The sequence below is a fragment of the Rhipicephalus sanguineus genome, chromosome 2 (assembly GCF_013339695.2).
Source record: "Rhipicephalus sanguineus isolate Rsan-2018 chromosome 2, BIME_Rsan_1.4, whole genome shotgun sequence".
Lineage (NCBI taxonomy): Eukaryota > Metazoa > Arthropoda > Arachnida > Ixodida > Ixodidae > Rhipicephalus > Rhipicephalus sanguineus.
The window spans coordinates 220,862,867-220,881,535 of NC_051177.1; the positions used below are offsets into that span (position 1 = coordinate 220,862,867).

Consider the following 18,669-nt stretch of genomic DNA (forward strand, 5'->3'; position numbering starts at 1 on the left):
ACGTTAACTTTCCTACGATAATATGTCATAATCATAGGCGTGCGCACAGGGGGGGCAGGGGGAGCGGCCGCCCCCCTAATAACCTAAGAGGGGGGGGGGCGCAAAATCTGCCTCGTACATTGACTTACAAGGGGAGGGGGCGCTACGATGAACCTTCGCCCCCCCTGATGGGGAACCCTGCGCACGCCTATGGTCATAATTTAGCAGTTTCAGTTCCTCGCAACGACTGCCACAGTGAGGCGCAAGCACTTTGTATGTGCGCAATAAAAAAAAACTGCGCATAGCTCTGCAACACGAGAACCTATTACTCGATGGTGTCAAATTCATTTTCCATTAATGCACCACTGTACTATGTCCTGGATTTCTGCTGTACGCAACGCCTCTCAGTAATCCGCACATAAAAATAAGTGCGTGTATACGTAAAACACTCCAGAAGTCTATCCCATGCACTCTAGCACAACAAACTAACAATCCCCAGTCGCGTGCGCATGCAAATACAGCTGCGTGGATGTAGCTCGTAAATGTTTGCGTGTTCAGCCGTATTAATCACGGCTAGATTTGTCAAAAATTTATCAAAAGGTGAGACTTTTACGCAGTTAGGCACTGCATGCCCATGAAAGTGCCTATCGCACCAGTGACCAATACTATACTTAGTACATTGCATGGACTCGGGCTTCTAGAAAATGTTTCAGTAAACTTATGTGAAAAATATAGCATCATCCAGTGTGATTTTAGCGCAATCTCGGCTTTGAGACGAGTATGAGGTGATTTAGATAGCGCGGCGGGACCGCTATATCAGCGTGAATCTAGAAGTTCTCAAAAATATGGCCACTGATGGAGTCGTAACACAACGCCACAATTATTTTTGCGATAAGTGCTGCCGCATCTAAGATCCAGTCCATGTTAGCATCATATTCCTGCCTGTGCACTGCGCGCCTGAGAACGACGAACGGCGAGCCGCGTCTCCAGCATGCACAGCCCAATTCACGAGTCGCGTACTACGTTGCGCGAGTGGCGTCCAACATAAACGGCATTTCCTCCGGGGCGCAGTCCGCCGAGCGACCACGTAGCTGCATGCATTCAGCGCCAGCTCCTCGCTTCCATGGTCGACGCAAGTGTCGGCCACATTTTTCATTGAAGCTAAAATAATGTCTACTGGAATAGTGTCATTCACTTGAGGGGAAGCGACGTGCACTATCCAACGTTTAGAGCCAAGATGAGTTCCTTTACAAGTGAAGTTCATCGGCAGTGCGTGCATGGCGTACCGCACCTGCTCGGGCGTGGTCGCATATTTTATATATGGCTGACAATACCAAGATTATCAGCGCATGTTCATCTCAGTGTGTAATTATTACGCGGAGAGGGTCGAGCCAACGACGGTAACAGGTAAAACATCCTAGCATATGAGCGTGAGCGGTTTGTTCTGAAGCGCGGTCGACTACGGCTTCGAAATAAACTGAATAGGCTTAGTGACGATATCGGCTACCGGCCTGGTAACCGTCGGCGGTGAAGCGGCCAGCGACGTTACTGAGAACACGGCGATCCTCCGTCGGTAATCGGCTACGTCGCTGTGCGGTTGCCGCGGATGGATTCCGAGCACACGTTCCACGGCAAGCGAATCTTGACGTTGAAAACTCGTTCAATCCACGAAAGGCAACAGGCTGACGGCCAACATGAATAGAACTCGGATATTTGCATGCCAAAATTCTTTAATGTAACTGAGGCGCCAGTGCCAAATGTATGAGGAACAGTTTTATCGTTTGTACCAAGCACGCAAGTTCGCTTCAAGCATGCTCCCAGAAATAACTTGAGTGACCTCCTATATATTTGCACGAATGTCACTAAAAAAATGTCTCCTTACGCATGAGTGAACGCTGCATGCATAATAACCTCCACGGACCACTGCACTAATGCGCCAGAACGTGTAGCGACACATTGGTGCATATAAACCCCGTTCTTTTGCAGCTCTCACCGTGGCGTGACGTGGTGTAGTGGTTAGCGTACGCGCTTGCTGATCGAGTGTTCGCGAGTTCGAATCCGCGTGTGTTTATTGTGAATTTTTCTGTGGTTTACTTCTGATTGTAATGTGTGTGTATGGATTATGTATGTCATAAAACATGTGTGTAAGTCACCAAATCCCCCAAATAAAGCTTAAAAGATGACCTGAAATCATTTTTTTTCACCGCTTCGTACACCGCCTATAGCTAGGACGCGCCGCAGCTGGGGCGCACCGTAGGTAGGACTCTCCGTAGCCAGGACAGCTGGTCACGTGGAACGAGGAGATGTCTATAGGTGGCCTTAAACTAGCCGGGATTCGAGGCGAAAAATCTCCGGCCTATATTGAGTCCCGCCTATGAGATGAGCCGCTGAGAAAGCTACTGCGCCGAGGGACGGCTACGGGCGGCGCCGCCTGCAGATTGTGCCGGCTAAACAAACAGTCTATAGGCGTTAGATTTTTCGTCTCGTTTCCGGGCTATAGACTGCAACTTTAAGCAGGACTTGATTAAGAGTGTACTTGGAGTTTTATCGGGCTGGGCTCGGGCCCAGCGCAAAGCCCGACTCAAGCCCGAAGTATAGAGAATGAGCGGGAATTGTTTTCCAGCACGCATACAGCGCCTTTACCGCGACCGCCCTTCACCGATTTTCCTTTCCATTCGCTACTTTAAACAAAAGGGGAGCAGGTAAAGCACTGCCTCTGTTGCACTCCGACAAACAGAGAAGTAACACCACCTGAGCTAGCGACGGCGCCACGCGACTGTTCGCGTTAGATTTAAGGCCACATCCCATATGAGTGAAAATGCACGCGACAGCGACGAGCGACCCGACGTAGATCGCCTTGTGCAAGCTGACGCTTGCATGGGCATACCCCATACACGTGACGGCTTTCGCGAGCGAACTCCATTGTCGCTGGCATGAGGCCGTCTACATGGATAGCAAAAGCGCAGCACTTCGTTGAAGCCGGACTCGATGGACTGCTTGCTGTTTTTGCACGACAATTTGTAAGCTGTGTATTAGAGACTGTTCTTCGTGTGTCGCTTGATCATATTTGATATGCTCAACAAAATGCCAAATTACCGGAAAACGATGTGTTGCTTTCGCAGCGAACCTTCAAAAAGCCGGGCCGGGCCGGGCCGGGCCGGGCCCGGGATTGTGTTTTCGTACGTCGCGCCGGGCCGGGCGGGCTCGCAGCCCTTTGCCGTCGGGCTCGGGTGGGCCTTGGACAAAGTCAGCGGGCCCGGGCCGGGCTCGGGCTCGGAAATACGGCCCGTGCACAGCTCTACTTGCCATCACCGCAACCAGACATATACAGCGCAAGCTTCTGACACTCGCCGTACTCCAGGGCCACTAGACAAGATACGCCAACGATATGCGAAATTCTGCAATACGGCTTTCCAGCAGGTTTTCTTCAATGCTAAGCATTTCTTAGCGAACCTTTGGCACTTTGAGCGTTTCTATCTACGTATCTATCTATCTATCTAGCCGCCTACGCCTGGGTGCTCTCATGATCGCCTCTTTAACTTGATGCAGACCAAAGTTGGCATGGGAGGGCAAGAGGATTTAACGAATATGACTGTCGGGTCATGACATGAATAACCTGAAAATTCCTGAATAAGAGGCTGGGTCCCAGCTAGTTGGTACACTGACAATATGAAACCGTTAAGCGCACAAAGACGGGAACAGTTGGAAGTAGCGCTCTGTGTGTCGTCTTCTTCTTCCCGTCTTTGTGCGCTTAACGGTTTCATTCTGAAAATTCCGTCGCGCACGTCATCAAACCTTTTCCTCTAGACACGTGTGGCACATACCCGTTTACCACGGGCCGCGGTGTACGGGCATGCGCCTCAGGGGACTGACAGTTTATATCTACCCAGGAATGACGAGAACACCCATTGGTAATTGAAATGAGTGAGCGTTAAGAAAAACCCACATCGGCAGCGTTGACCCGACGAATGGAAAGAATAAGGATTAGGATTCAAGCAGGAATCGAACCCAGGCATTCTGCGTGGCAATCAGGTATTCTATGACAGAGCCACGTCAAGTCTATAAAGTGGTTTGGAAAAACAGCCTATGCAGGCGTAATGGCGGTGCAACGTCAATTGTTTGTGGTGCGGGCTATCTAATTTTACAAGAAAGCAATAAACACTACATATGTACTCCTACTATACAGGCGTCATCTCAGATTAAGATCTGTGGTTGCAGTGCTGGCTCCGCTTTTACAGCAGTCTAATAGACATTACATTTGTATTCCTATGATTCAGCAAGCTATACTGAAGCATTGCTCGACGCCGGTGGAATACATTAACGAAACTTTATTTATTTATTTATTTATTTATTTATTTATTTCCATTGTAAACATCGTTACACAATGGCAGGGGCTAAGATAAAAGCTGCTATAGGCAGCTTGAGAAGCCCTTAACCCCTGGTGCTATATGGTGGCAGCAAGTGGCGGAAATGGCATAGGTGACGTGATTGAGTATTTAAACCAGGATTGCATCTACAGTGAACGACATCAATTACACAATCAAGCAGAAAATTACAAAACAATGTAAAGTACGCAGTTATTAGTACAGGTAAGGAAGGAATAGATTATCGTACAATGTGATTTGACAACATGGTAACACAATTCTTACAGTATACACTTCTTACAGTTTGCGGTAACTTTGAACAACAGGAAAAATGTTCTACAAAAAATGTCCGACAATTCAACAGAAGTGCTCAACAAACATGTTCAACAAGTGTTTAACAAAAAATGTCCAACAAAAAAAGAAATCTATGAAAGTGACTGCGTCAGCGATACTAGTTGAGACCGTGTTATGTTTGAGGTTAGAAATCCAGCATTTTCAAGTGCATTCAGCAATCTAGGTAATCTATTTTTTATCATTTGCAGGCCATAATTTGTTCTTGATATTGGTACAAACCATAGTTCACCCTAACGGGTGGTATAGGTAGTTGTATTTTTATGTAGACAGGCTAATTCGTTGAATACGCTATTTTCCAAGTTTATATTGGAGTGCCATACGCGAAGCAGGAAACGATTGTATAAGGAATAGATAGTGGGGATGTTGTACTGCATGAAGAGGTGCTCAGTGTGATGTTGGTATGATACATTTGCTATAATACGTATTATCTTCTTCTGTAATAGATATATTTTTTTAAGGTTAGTTTCAGTTGTGGTGCCCCACACGAGGTGTGCATAGTTGATGTGAGTTGCAAATAGCAAGTGATAGATTAATAGTTTTACAGATGTGGGTGGACGATATCTATTCCTATTAAGCATTCCTGTGATACGGCTAAGTTTTTTTGTAAGAAAGTCGATGTGTTGATCCCAGTTTAATGTGCTGAAAAAATAGGTTCCTAATAATTTGATTTCATTAACTATTTCTATGTTTCTGTTGTTCATCACCAGGGTGCGAATGTGTGGAATTCTTGTTCCTTTGGTGTGAAAAATTACCGCTTTGGTTTTATCACAATTTATTTTTAGATGATTTTTTGCTGACCAAGTCACCATGTTCCGGAGAAACTCATTGGCGCTCTTCATTAGTGTAGTGTAACATGGAGATGAAATGAAGACACTCGTGTCGTCTGCATATATGATATATTTAGCGTTGTTGTAGATTAGAACGACGTCATTTATATATAAATTGAAAAGCATGGGACCTAGGATACTACCTTGATGAACACCTGTTTTTGTATTACCAGTTGATGACTTGAAATTATTTATTTGTACATATTGCCGTCTTTGATGTAAATAGGATTTAATGAACTGTAGTGGTATACCCCTGATGCCGTAGGTCGCGAGCTTTCCTAATAATATATCGTGGTTGATATGATCGAAGGCCTGAGTGTAGTCAACAAATATACTTGGAATAACAGAGAGCTGAGCTAGTTGGTAAGTATTCATTCTAAAAAGACAGGGCGTGCAAACACGGACACAAGAAAGAAGTCAGGACACCACAAACGCCGACTAACAACTGAAGAGACGCACAACGGCTGAAAAGAAAGAAGGCACGAAAACTTATCTGCGCATGCCCATGCAACAGGCGAACCTATCAATCCGGCACGCGTTGCGGTCTACGTGGAAGATAACTGTTAAGGCATTTGATTTCATCTTTATGCAAGTTAATCGACGGTTGGCTCACGCATGCGCTACCACTATTCTCGATATACCACTATATACCACTCGATATACCACTATTCTTGAAGCATGGCATATCGAGAATAGTGGTAGCGCATGCGTGAGCCAACCGTCGATTAACTTGCATAAAGATGAAATCAAATGCCTTAACAGTTATCTTCCACGTAGACCGCAACGCGTGCCGGATTGATAGGTTCGCCTGTTGCATGGGCATGCGCAGATAAGTTTTCGTGCCTTCTTTCTTTTCAGCCGTTGTGCGTCTCTTCAGTTGTTAGTCGGCGTTTGTGGTGTCCTGACTTCTTTCTTGTGTCCGTGTTTGCACGCCCTGTCTTTTTAGAATAAATATACTTACGCGTGATATTCACATTATTGCACCATAAAGTGCACTTAGTTTTGATAATACTGACGTATGTACTCTAACGTGAGGGCTGACGTACGTCGCACCATAAGTTAATCTTTAAACGGCAGTGATGTTGACACGATGTGCGCATAGCTGCTACAGTTACAAAAACACGTCGATCCACCTCGTAACGCTTGGCTCAGCGCCATAAAATACAGCATAGAAGTACTCGCTGACTGCTTCGCATAAAACCGATTCCCACAACCCGTGGGATGTTCCCAATTTTTTCTTCGAGCAAGCCCTTTCGTTCACAGACTGCTTTTCTCGCTCGTTGTGCTTCTGCAGCTGCAGTTCCAGTGAAAATCCGTAGGCTGAGGGTCAACCAGGAGACGCGACAGTGCCATACCAGCTTTGAAAAAAAAATGAGAAAAAAAAAACATTTGTGGTGTTCGCATACCTTCACTGGAACTGGAAGGGGCGTTCAATGGCGGACAAAACCCACCGAAGCGGGGGGAGCTTGAGGTCACATGGTAATAAACTCTCAAACGATGGTTAAAAATGACGTGACAGAAAGCTACCCACGCAATAAAATTGGATTAGACATCCTTTTACTACGCTCCTCAGAGGTGGCGGTAAAACTATGTCATGTACCACTTTTACTCCACCATGAGGTAATTTTAGGAGCGAGGGAAATTTCAGATGTAATGAGCCGCAAAAACCCTAATCTCTGCTATACTCGCGGACAACTTTTCTTGGCAATGAAGGAAAGCCGACGGGGGCGGAGCTACTGCACATTGTACTGCTCCGCGAAGTAGTCCGGTTCGGCGCGCGTTTCGAATTTCGTTTTGGTTTTGAACCTTCCGTACCTCCTGTGACGGCCATTTGATTATTTGCGCGGCCGTCGCAGGCTTACACAGCCATTTGTTAGTAAAATTCGCCACAGGCTCCCTCGGCGAGTCGTCGGAAAAGCTGGAGGGTGACGAGCGCTGACCTGAAGACTACGATGCCATTTTGACTGTGAGGTGCACGTAAAAGGTGCGACGTTTTGACAGGTGCAAAAACGCGAAATGATACTGCACAAAGCAAAACAAATCTAAATTTCCCCTTGGTGCGCGCTGACCCTCTTTTCAAACAGCGCCCCGTAGAAAATAAAGTAATGTTATTTTTTTTATTGTCACGCAGAAAACACAGACGCAATTGTGAGACTATAATTTTCAGCGGTAGCACACGCGTAGTTCGGCTCTCTAGCCTTCCCTCCATTGCCAAAAAAAGTTGTCCGCGAGTATAACTTTTGGTTACGGTGCATTTGCTTGAGCGCAAGAGAGGGCGCTACCGCCTCAGCACTCGCCGTGTGGCGAGAGAGAGGGAACGGCGCCCGTTGACTATGGAAACGCTGTCTCTGCGGTGAACGCTGAACTATCAGCTCGCAAGGAATGAGAACGCGCCCTCGCCCGCGAGAGACAACGCCCACGCAGGCAGCATCTGCTAGCGAGTTGCTTGACTGAAAAAACCGAGTGCTCGCGCTGCACAACCGTTCACCGGCCACCGCGTATATATAGGCACTGGATCTTCGCCTGCAATGGAGTGCCGGTAGCAGATTTCTCTTGTGCGTAGTTGAACGATAAAGATTCGCAGCGTGCACGTTAACTAAAAGCGGACTGCGTGTCTCTGCTGTCCAATCTTCTATCTCTCATTGGCCATTAGCAGGGATTTTCCTGTGGGAAACACCGGCGCGCACTGCATGTTTCGGCCCTCCTCAGGTTTCACGTTTGTGGAGCTGAAACACCCTTTCCTACGTGCTTCGCCCCTCCCCAAATTTTTTAAGCACCAACTTATGGACAACAGCAAAAAATAGTAAAGATCCAGCTACGAAGGTAGTCATAATTACAAAAAAATCATTTACCGCAGCGATAGTGTAATTTTGCAAATGTCAATTGCCTTGATGTAATTGTATAGTACAAAGATATAATGAAGGCGGAAAGACATTATGCGAAAATAACATTGCTTGATATATGTTTCGTATCATACAATGTCTAGTAAAATCGTGATATGATTATCTCGCAGAAGTACATTTTCCAATGTTGGCATAATTTGTTACATTTTACGAAAAGTAATCGCTGTTTACTTAAAGAGAAGTTCCTGCGTTGAGTACTTTTATTCAGAATAATTGGCAAATTGCACTTGAGTGTCTTAAACTTGGAATTATATCGAAGTCTATGAGCAAGCAAAGTATTAGTGATTCATAATTGGCGCGCGCTAACATCTCTAGGAATTAGACATGCAGTATTTTATTAATTTGTTTAAATGAACAACATACATAAAATGAGCGCAGGACCCGAAAATTGTACGTGTTTTCAATATTAACGGTAATATAAACGCGACACAAAAATTGCGTTGAGCAGTTATCTAGACTAGCTACATGCCGTGTCACTTTACTGAAATTAATAATCAGGTATATTTGAACAGAGAACAGCGCTTTGCGATAGGTGGCGAGACACTGGAAGTTGTAAAGGAGTATGTCTACTTAGGACAGGTAGTAACCGCGGAGCCGAACCATGATAGTGAAATAACTAGAAGAATAAGGATGGGATGGGGCTCATTCGGCAAGCACTATCAAATCATGAATGGTAGTCTACCACTATCCCTCAAGAGGAAGGTATATAACAGCTGCATCTTACCGGTACTTACCTATGGAGCAGAAACCTGGAGACTTACAAAGAGGGTTCAACTTAAATTGAGGACGACGCAGCGAGCGATGGAAAGGAAAATGATAGGTGTAACCTTAAGAGACAGGAAGAGAGCAGAGTGGGTCAGGGAACAAACGGGGGTTAACGACATCATGGTTGAAATCAAGAAGAAGAAATGGATATGGGCCGGGCACGTAGCACGTCGGCGGGATAACCAGTGGTCATTAAGGGTAACTGACTGGATTGCAAGAGATGGCAAACGCGTGAGGGGGCGACAGAAAATTAAGTGGGTAGATGAGATTAAGAAGTTTGTAGGTACATCCTGGCAGCAGAAAGCACAGGTCCGGGTTGATTGGCGGAACATGGCAGAGGCCTTTGCCCTGCAGTGGGCGTAGACAGGCTGATGATGATGATATTTAAACACAATTCAAACACAAGAAACCAGTATTCAGTGCCACTAGGACGTTCATATATATATATATATATATATATATATATATATATATATATATATATATATATATATATATATATATATATATATATATATATATATATAGGGTGTCCCAGCTATCTTTAGCCAAGGGTTAAAAAATACAATATTAGAGGCAGGCGAGTGAAATCAGTTGCAAATTGCTGACAGCCACCTTGCGCACTACAGACAATTTTTTGTTTTGTAATTAACTAATTTGTTAATTAGGACGATTTAACTAAATTGCTAAATATTGACTTTAGGTGAGAAATGCTGCTTGCAAACTTCGAGAGCGTCTTCAGAAACCCCCATTGCATTATTTGCGATAAAGAAAGTCTCACGTATACCATTTTTTTTTTTTCAAGCTGCAAAGAAAGCCCGCGAAATACAAATAGAACCACGTGACTAGCGCGCGCGCGCGCCGCGAGTATGCTGCCCTCAGCCGTAATTTGAGCGAACGAAATCAGCTGCGGCCGCGACTCGCCGTGTCCGTTGCAGCGGTAGGCCGAAAGTTAAAGGTGGTTTCTTGGCCCGCGCCTTCTACAACTTGCATCGTCACGCGCGCCAGCTGGCTGGCAACGGGCCAAGAAACCACCGCCCACATATCGGCCTACCGCTGCAACGGAGCCGGCGAGTCGCGGCCGCAGCTGATTTTGTTTGCTCAAACCACGGCTGAAGGCAGCATTCTCGCGGCGCGCGCGCGCGCGCTAGTCACGTGGTTCTTTTTGTATTTCGCGGGCTTTGTTTGCAGCTCGGAAAAAATGTTATACGTGAGACTTTCTTTATCGCAAATAATGGAATTGGGGTTTCTGAAGACGCTCTCGAAGTTTGCAAGCAGCATTTCTCGCCTAAAGTTAATGTTTAGCAATTTTGTTTAATCGTCCTAATTAACAAATTAGTTAATTACAAAACAAAAAATTGTCTGTAGTGCGCAAGGTGGCTGTCAGCAATTTGCAACTGATTTCACTCGCCTGCCTCTAATATAGCATTTTTTAACTCTTGGCTAAAGATAGCTGGGACACCCGGTATATCACGCGTATTTAAAATACTTCCTGATAGATGTTTTTTGTTGATCGCGAATGTTGCGCATTCTTCTCTATATTGCTCTCCAGAGACTATGCAGGCCAATAAAGGAAGATGACGTCATCAGGGGACGTCTTTTCCTTTGTCACGTCAAGGTGCATAATATTGGCAGGGCTAACTTGAGTCGTTTCTCGGTGTTCGCTGCATACCATACCAAAAAAATGACTAAATGAAAAGAATCAATAAAAATGATCTATAGTTTCGGGCTTTTTGCATAGTCTGCAATTTACGTGCCAAGGAACAAAGATCCCTTAATCCTTTGCGATTTCTCCGCATGAAGATTACCCGTGTGCATCATAAAGAAGCAGTTCTTTTGTTCCTAGAGACACGCACATTTTTTGAACTGGCATCAGACAACTGACGATTTTCAAATGTAGCTCGAACAAATGAGGTGAGATAACTTGTTTGTTCCGCTCTAAAGGGGCCGTGTTGGCCTTGGGCATTTCTTAAGACGGCAATCAGCTGCGCGTTTTGTTTTCTTTCGTGATCATCCGTTTTCACGAGAGGTGATTCATCGCTCACTCCGTTTTCCATCCCTTATTGTTATTCGTGAAAATTTTTACGCTATATGAACTAAAAAAAAAGAAGAAAGAGGAAGATTTTCAATAATCTGTTTATTTGGCGCAAACGGTTGGTGAAGGACGTTATTTATGTTTGTTTTCCAATCCCGCTATATTGGGCCACACACCCGTGCTTGCGTACAGTGAATATATTTCAACGATATGAATATCTTGTAGATGCGATGCGAAACAAATGCAAGAGAGCTAGAGCACGGCGTGCCGTGGTTTGAAGCCTTGTCAACAGGGCCGCAAGTCACCACAGCTGCGGAAGGGGAGAAAGCAATCCGCCAACGAACACAAAGGCGTCTTGTCCTCCGCAGAAGGAAAGAGGGGGCGACATCTGCTGCTCCACAACGGCGCCGTGTGTCAATCCTCTTCAACACAGGCGCGAGCCAGGAAATACACAGAAAGCCAAGGGTCGACGTCACCCGCAAGCTGTCCACCACCATCGGCGGCTTCATTCGCCGGCCCCATGACCGCGCACCTTCAAACAAGGCGCAGAGCGTGGTGCATTAGACTCCGTTTAGGTGCGGCCGCTTCTTTGTTGGATAGACGGGTCACTGCGTTAACCAAAGATTAATGGAACATAAGAGATCGCTAACCGGAGGCTCACCATCTATTCTATCTTTACATTGTCGAGAGTGTAAGTGCACGCCAAAACTCGATGAAAGCGCAGTTTGCTACCGGCACAGGAATGAAGAAACAACGCGTATAAGGGTTGAGGCCCGGCATATCGATAATTGTGGTATACCGCATGCGTGAGCCAACCATCGATTAACTTGCAGAAATAATAAATAAAGTGCCTGATCATTTGACTCTCACGTAGACCACCAGATTGACAGGTTTGCGCAGATAGGTTTTTAAATGCGAAGCATTTCTTAGCGACCTTTGGCACCTTGAGCGTTTCTGTCTATCTATCTATCTATCTATCTATCTATCTATCTATCTATCTATCTATCTATCTATCTATCTATCTATCTATCTATCTATCTATCTATCTATCTATCTATCAAGCTAGCCGTCTACGTCTAGGTGCTCTCATGATCTCCCTAACTTGGTGCATACCAAAGTTGGCTTGGGGGGGGGGGGGGGGGGGGAGGGTACGAGGATTTCACGAATATGACTGTCGCCTCACGACACGAATAACGTGAAAATCATGCCGCGTACGTCGTCGAACCCTTTCCCCCAGTCACGTGTGGCATACCCGTTTACCACGGGCCGCGGTATACGGGTATGCACCACAGCTAGGTGAGAGTTATTATCTACCCAGGAAAGGGGAGAACAGACACTGGTAATTTAATGCGAGAGCCTTAAGGAAAATCGACATCGGCAGCGCTCACCCAACGAATGCAAAGAATAAAAATTAGGTTACCAGAAGGAATTGAACCCAAGCATTCTGCGTGGCAGACAGCTATACTACCACAGAGCCAGGCCAGGTCTGGAAACTGGTTTGGAAGAACATCTTATGCAGGCGTAATGTCGGTGCAACGTCAATTGTGGTTGTGGTGCTGGCTATCTAATTTTACAAGAAAGCAATAAACACTACATATGTACTCCTACGAAACCGGCGTCATATCAGATTAACGTTTGTGGTTAGAGTGTTGGCTCCGCTTTTAGAGCAGTCTAATAAACGTTATATTTGTTTTCCTATGATTGAACCATTGCTCAACCCCGGGTTAATATATTAACGAAATATACGTATGATATTCATATGATTGCACCATAAAGTGCACTTCGATTCGATAATACTGAAGTATGTACTGCAACATGAGTGCTGACGTTACGTCACACCAAAAGTTACCCTTTAAACGCCAGTGTTGTCGACGTGCCTGGTAAGCCCACGATGTGCACACAGCTACTACAATTACAAAGCACGTCGATCCACCTCGTAACGCTTGGCTCAAAGCCATAAAATACAGCATAGAAGTACTCGCTGAGTGCTTCGCGGAAAACGATTCCCACAACGCGTGGGATCTGCAGAATGTTTGTGTCTGCCTTCTTTTGCTGCGCTGTACGCCTTTTTTCAGTTGCTAGTCGGCGTTTGTGGTGTTTGACGAATTCTCTCTTGTGTCCGTGTGTGCACGCCCTGTCTTTTTAGCATGAATGCCTGCCAACTAGCTCAGATCTCTGTTATTCTAAAAGTGACTAGTGTTACGTAATTTGGAGGGGAATTGCGCTACAGTTAACTGAGACTTAACAAAGCTAGGACGGACGAACGTAATGAACACGATACGTTCGTCCGTCCTCTAGCTTTGTTAAGTCTCAGTTCACTGTAGCGCAATTCCCCTCCAACATGTATAACCAACTAGCCCAATTTGTAACTTTGCTTTCGTCACGTAATTTCACGTCATTTGAGTAGACTGACGCGATTCTGAGTTGTGACGTAACTAGTGTTACGTGATTTCACGTCACAGTCCCTCCTTTTCATTTTTCCTTCTTTCTCTATTTCTCGCTTCCTCTATCTTTCTATCTCCTTTTCGTAGATTTCGCTGTTTCTTTTTTCTCTTTGTTTCTCTCTCTTTGCTTTTCTCTCTCTTCGTCAGAAGACGAAGAGGAGGATTAAGAGAGCGCGCGACGGCATGATGATGATAGTCTACGCGAATGCTGTACGTAGGCAAGCCGAGCATAAAGAGCTCCGCTGTTAAAACAAAGGAACCTTCGGAGGTGGCTCCTCCTGTAATCTTGGCATATACAGCAGATGCCAGGAAAGATCAACCGGACCACGGGGATACTGGTACGACGTAGCAATGTGTCAGATCCCGTCCAGCGTAGCGCAATAGTGGCAAGTCTACTGTCAAGACTCGCGACAGGTGTCTGCAAACCTCGCACGTACGTTGAGAAAGCGTATATGAGCGCTGTGCTGCTCGGGCTTGCTCGCTCCTGAAGAAGCCGGTCGGGCTTTGAAACGTCGGGTATTTGCAGCAATGTTTTGTCGGAGTTTTAAGAGCGAAGCTGTTCTTGGTCGAGCCTTTCATGTCCGGCATCCGTGTTAACGCTTGTGGGCATCATAAACGGGCATGCGCCACACACATTGGATAGATCCAACTACTGACCACTGGTCCACTAAAAATGAAGGCAACAGCCCAACAAACGGGTATGTTCCGGAGAAAGCTGTGTGCCCTATCAGAAAACTATCATTATCGTAAACGCCTTTGTGCCACAGAAATTCCGTAAATGCCACTGCACGCAACTTCCACTAAAAAGGAAGAAGGCAACAGTTAGCCCAACTGGCCCAACATGTGGCGTGCAGGCTACCATAGTCGCACCGCTGCCACGTGATACTATGCGGTTAAAAAAGGTGGTGGCTTTACTACCACCTCAAAGCTTAACAAAGAGAGTTTAATAAAGAGCAGTGATACAACGTACCGGAGCATCTTAAGCGAAGGCTTCCTTCTAAACCTGTGTATGATAGTGGTACGGTCCAGACGCAATAAAACTATATTACCACGTTAAAGCTTAACAAAGTCTTGTGGTTATGGTGCTCGACTGCTGACCCGAGGGTCGCGGGATGGAATCCCGGCCGCGGCGGCTGCATTTTCGACGGAGCTGAAAATGTTTCAGGCCCGTGTACCTAGATTTAGGTGCACGTTAAAGAACCCGAGGTGGTCAAAATTTCCGGAGGCCTCCACTACGGCGTCTCTCATAATCATATCGTAGTTTTCGGACGTTAAACCCCAGATATTATTATTAAAGCTTAACAAAGAGTGTTCAATAAAGTGCAGTGATACAGCATATCTGAGAGACTTGCAAAGCATAGAAATGTGTTGGCCTGACGAAGGGAAGTCCACCAGTTTCGCTTTTTCATCGGTTCTAGTTGCATTTTCTCTTTCCCTTTAAATACTAATACAACAGCAGTGTGTAGCGATAAAAGTAGGCGCTTTATTTTAACTCTCAAGTAATATATCGCTCTTATGTGTTTATAAATGCTGCTAAGCCTTGGCACCAGTATAGAGGAGGAGCAGTAGCATCTCACCTGGCTAAATTGTTGAGAGATCATATTTTTCCATACGCGTGAGGGAAATAGCTATCGCTGTATATTCATCATAACTGCATTTTTTGCGTTTAAACCACGTCCTAGATTATTCGCTTTTCGAGTCAAAAAGCCGGGTAATGACAAAATAACGAAGCTTAGTCAATTACATCTGCTACCCGCCACTGGAATACGCATACCCGATATGGAAGCCATACACGCTAAATAACGTCGCAAAACGTGAACGGGTTCAAAATATGGCTTTAAGATTTATTTTTAATTTGTACCGTAGAACGAAGTCGGTAACATATCTCAGAACAAAAGCTGCTATTTTGCCATGCGGAAAAGAATGCACGTCTACAGCATCAAATTCTTTTTTTTCCAGATATTCCAGGACATATACGAAACAGAGATAGCAACAGTTTTAATCCTAGACGCACCACATTCGCGGACAAAATACAGCAAGCTCATAAAGCCTTCGAATTCTGACACGAACTCCTTTAAACATTCATTCATTCATCTGTCGGTCCATCGAACCGGTTCGTGAATTCTGTTTTATGAGTGCGGTTCGTGAATGCTGTTGCGTCTAAGGCATAACGATGTTAAAGCATTTGACGAGGCATTGTTGATTGAAATGACCGCTTTACTTCGTGAAACTTTCCGATGCTGAACTGTGAAGTGATATACCGAAATGTACTCGCTTGCTCATTTGTGTTCTGCTCACTTGTGCTGTAATGTATGTATTACGTGCCAACATTTTGATTGTTTTCTGGTTTTTTGTTTCATTTCGTGAGATTCTCTGCCCCGTCTGTAGTCCTGTTCATATGCCCGATAGAGCAGCTCCTGTCTTTGGCTGGTATGTACGCTAATAGTTATGATAAATAAATAAATAAATAAATAAATAAATAAATAAATAAATAAATATCACTGGGCCTCTTATGCATTCACCTATATAAGGCGACTCGAAGGCAAAAGCAGTCTTTTTTTTTCTTTTCAGTCGATATACGGATGCCACCCCGCCGCCCACCGAGAGCTTGCCGCACCTAACGTAGTTTGGCACTGCCTCGAGGATCGGAGGTCTAGCAAGGTTTGTGCACCTCACCTGGAATTGCACTTCCTCCGTGATCGGCCCACCTTTGCGACACTGTCATGGAAGGACGTCATGTGACGTCAAGTGATGTGACGCGATAGTGACGTCACGATTGACGTCAAAAGTTTTAGTGATCCGTGACGTCATCATGAAAAAACTAAGAGGGCACGGAAAACGCGGACGACAAAAAGTCACACATATGCACACACGTAGGCGCTTACTACCAACAAAATTTATTCTTGCAATCCACTGCTACTTATAGCACACAATCAGCCCATATCGATACGCCAAATTCCCAACCCCTCCCCCCCCCCCCTCCCCCCGATGACACTTTTAACATGGCGTTCTCATACTCAGATAGCCAAACTCTCTTTTAGGGGCGAAGCTCCTTAAGGCGGCACCCGTTCGTCCCTCGTAGTCGTAGTCGTAGTAGTCGTAGTGCGCAACCAGTCTTACGCTTTGACCTCCAAGGTGGTGCCGGTGGGAGATTTTTCCTGTGCGTTGTTGAACAATAAAAAATTCGCAGCGTGCGCGTTAACTAAAAGCCGAATTCTTCTGTCTCTTATTCCCCATTAGCAGCCATTGGCATGTTCCAGTAGGAAACGTTAGTAGAAGTAGAAGCGTAAGTGTTAGCTAAAAGCCGACTTCTTCTGTCTCTCATTCCCATTAGCAGCCATTGTTTACCTCCAAGGTAGTGCCTGGTGAGATTTCTCCTGTGCGTGATTAAACAATAAAAATTTTGTTCAAAACGCCGTTGATTGATGAAATAAACCAACGAAAGACGCCAGATGTTTTGTAAAAGCAAAACGAAAGAACGCCAGACGTTTCTAAAGCAAAACGAAAAGACGCCAGCTGCTTAACGAAAGACGCCAGATGTTTTCTAAAGCAATGGTTTTCTAAACAATGAAAATTCACAGCGTACATGTAAAATTAAAGTGAGCTGCAAGTCGTCATAACTTATCGAACCTTTAGTATAAACGCGCCCGATCTCACGTCGGTGATGATGTACTGGGCAGAATTCACGGAAGATTCACGGTTTACCGATGAACCACCGTAGCTTCGCCCACTCATCATCATTCACTCCGTGGATATGCTGTGATTTTTTGTTACTGCAATTGACGGCAGCTTACGCATTTTTCGCCAATCTTTTCAATCTCCTCTGCCTCGATTATCTCTCTTGTCAGCTGATTTCGATTTTTGTCAACAATCCTACATGTGTCAAACAAAGGTACATACACAGCCACACTTCTCGCAATGTATCGCTAAAAAGCCACTACCCACGTCCTGGACATTGTACGAGTGCTCACGTAAGCGATCCTTAACGCAACAACCGGTTTGCCCAATATAGCTGCGGCCACCCCGACAACGGTAGGCAATAAACAACGCTTTCAGCACATTCGACACACTTGTTCTTGTGTTTCTTTTCGCAGACGCGTTTTTGCTGTGCTCCTGGACCTGTCATATTGCAGAGTTTCTTCACTTTTGTCGGGGCTGAAAAGAAAACCCGCACGTTGGCTCGCTGGGCGATTTCTTTCAAGTAATGGGAGAGAGTGTGTATATACGGCAACACACTCATCGACCGCTTACGACCACTTACGTGAGCACTCGTACAATGTCCAGAATGTGGCTGGTGGCTTTTTAGCGATACATTGCAAGAAGTGTGGCTGTGTACCTTTGTTTGACACACGTACGATTGTTGACAGAAATCGAAATCAGCTGACAAGAGAGATAATCGAAGCAGAGGAGATTGAAAAGATGGGCGAAAAATGTGTAAGCTTGCCGTCAATTGCAGTAACAAAAAAAGGAGTTTGACTCTCTGAGTATGACAGCGCCATATTAAAAGTGTCATCTGGGGGGGGGGGGGGGGGTTGGGAGTTTGGCGCATTGATATGGGCTGATTGTGTGCTATAAGTAGCAGTGGACCACAAGAATAAATTTTTTCGAAGTTAGCGCCTACGTGTGTGCATATGTGTGACTTTTTGTCGTCCGTGTTTTCCGTGTGCTCTTAGTTTTTTCAAGATGGAATACCAACGTGCCCAAACTGCCGCATTCCTGGATGTCATCATGACGTCGTATGGCGACGTCATCACGTAATGATTTTTCGCAGCACTCGTTTTGGCGCCGACGCGGGACGCCAGTCAATTTCCGCGTTTGATGAGGCATCTAAGGCCTTATTAACTAAATAAATGAAAAATAAAGTGACCATACTGGCCGAACCGCCTTGCTTGCGGATCTCTTAAACACATTATTTTGTTTGTTTTGTGACCAGCTGTAACAAAAAAATGTTTCTCTCTCTTTTTTTTTTTTCTTTCAAGCACCTTTTCATATTGTTCT

General features: G+C 45.3%; 1 protein-coding gene across 2 annotated transcripts in view; it reads left to right on the top strand.

The window, feature by feature from the left end:
- Window positions 1-18,669, top strand: part of LOC119384102 (FMRFamide receptor) — a 915,010-nt gene that overhangs the window by 695,192 nt on the left and 201,149 nt on the right. Inside the window, exon 5 of one of the 2 annotated variants that reach the window (XM_037652394.2) lies at window positions 16,243-16,332. The exons of the other annotated variant lie outside the window; for it this stretch is intronic. The gene's annotated coding sequence lies outside the window, so the exon portion shown is untranslated. The remainder of the gene's footprint in view (window positions 1-16,242; window positions 16,333-18,669) is intronic. 2 annotated transcript variants of the gene reach the window in all.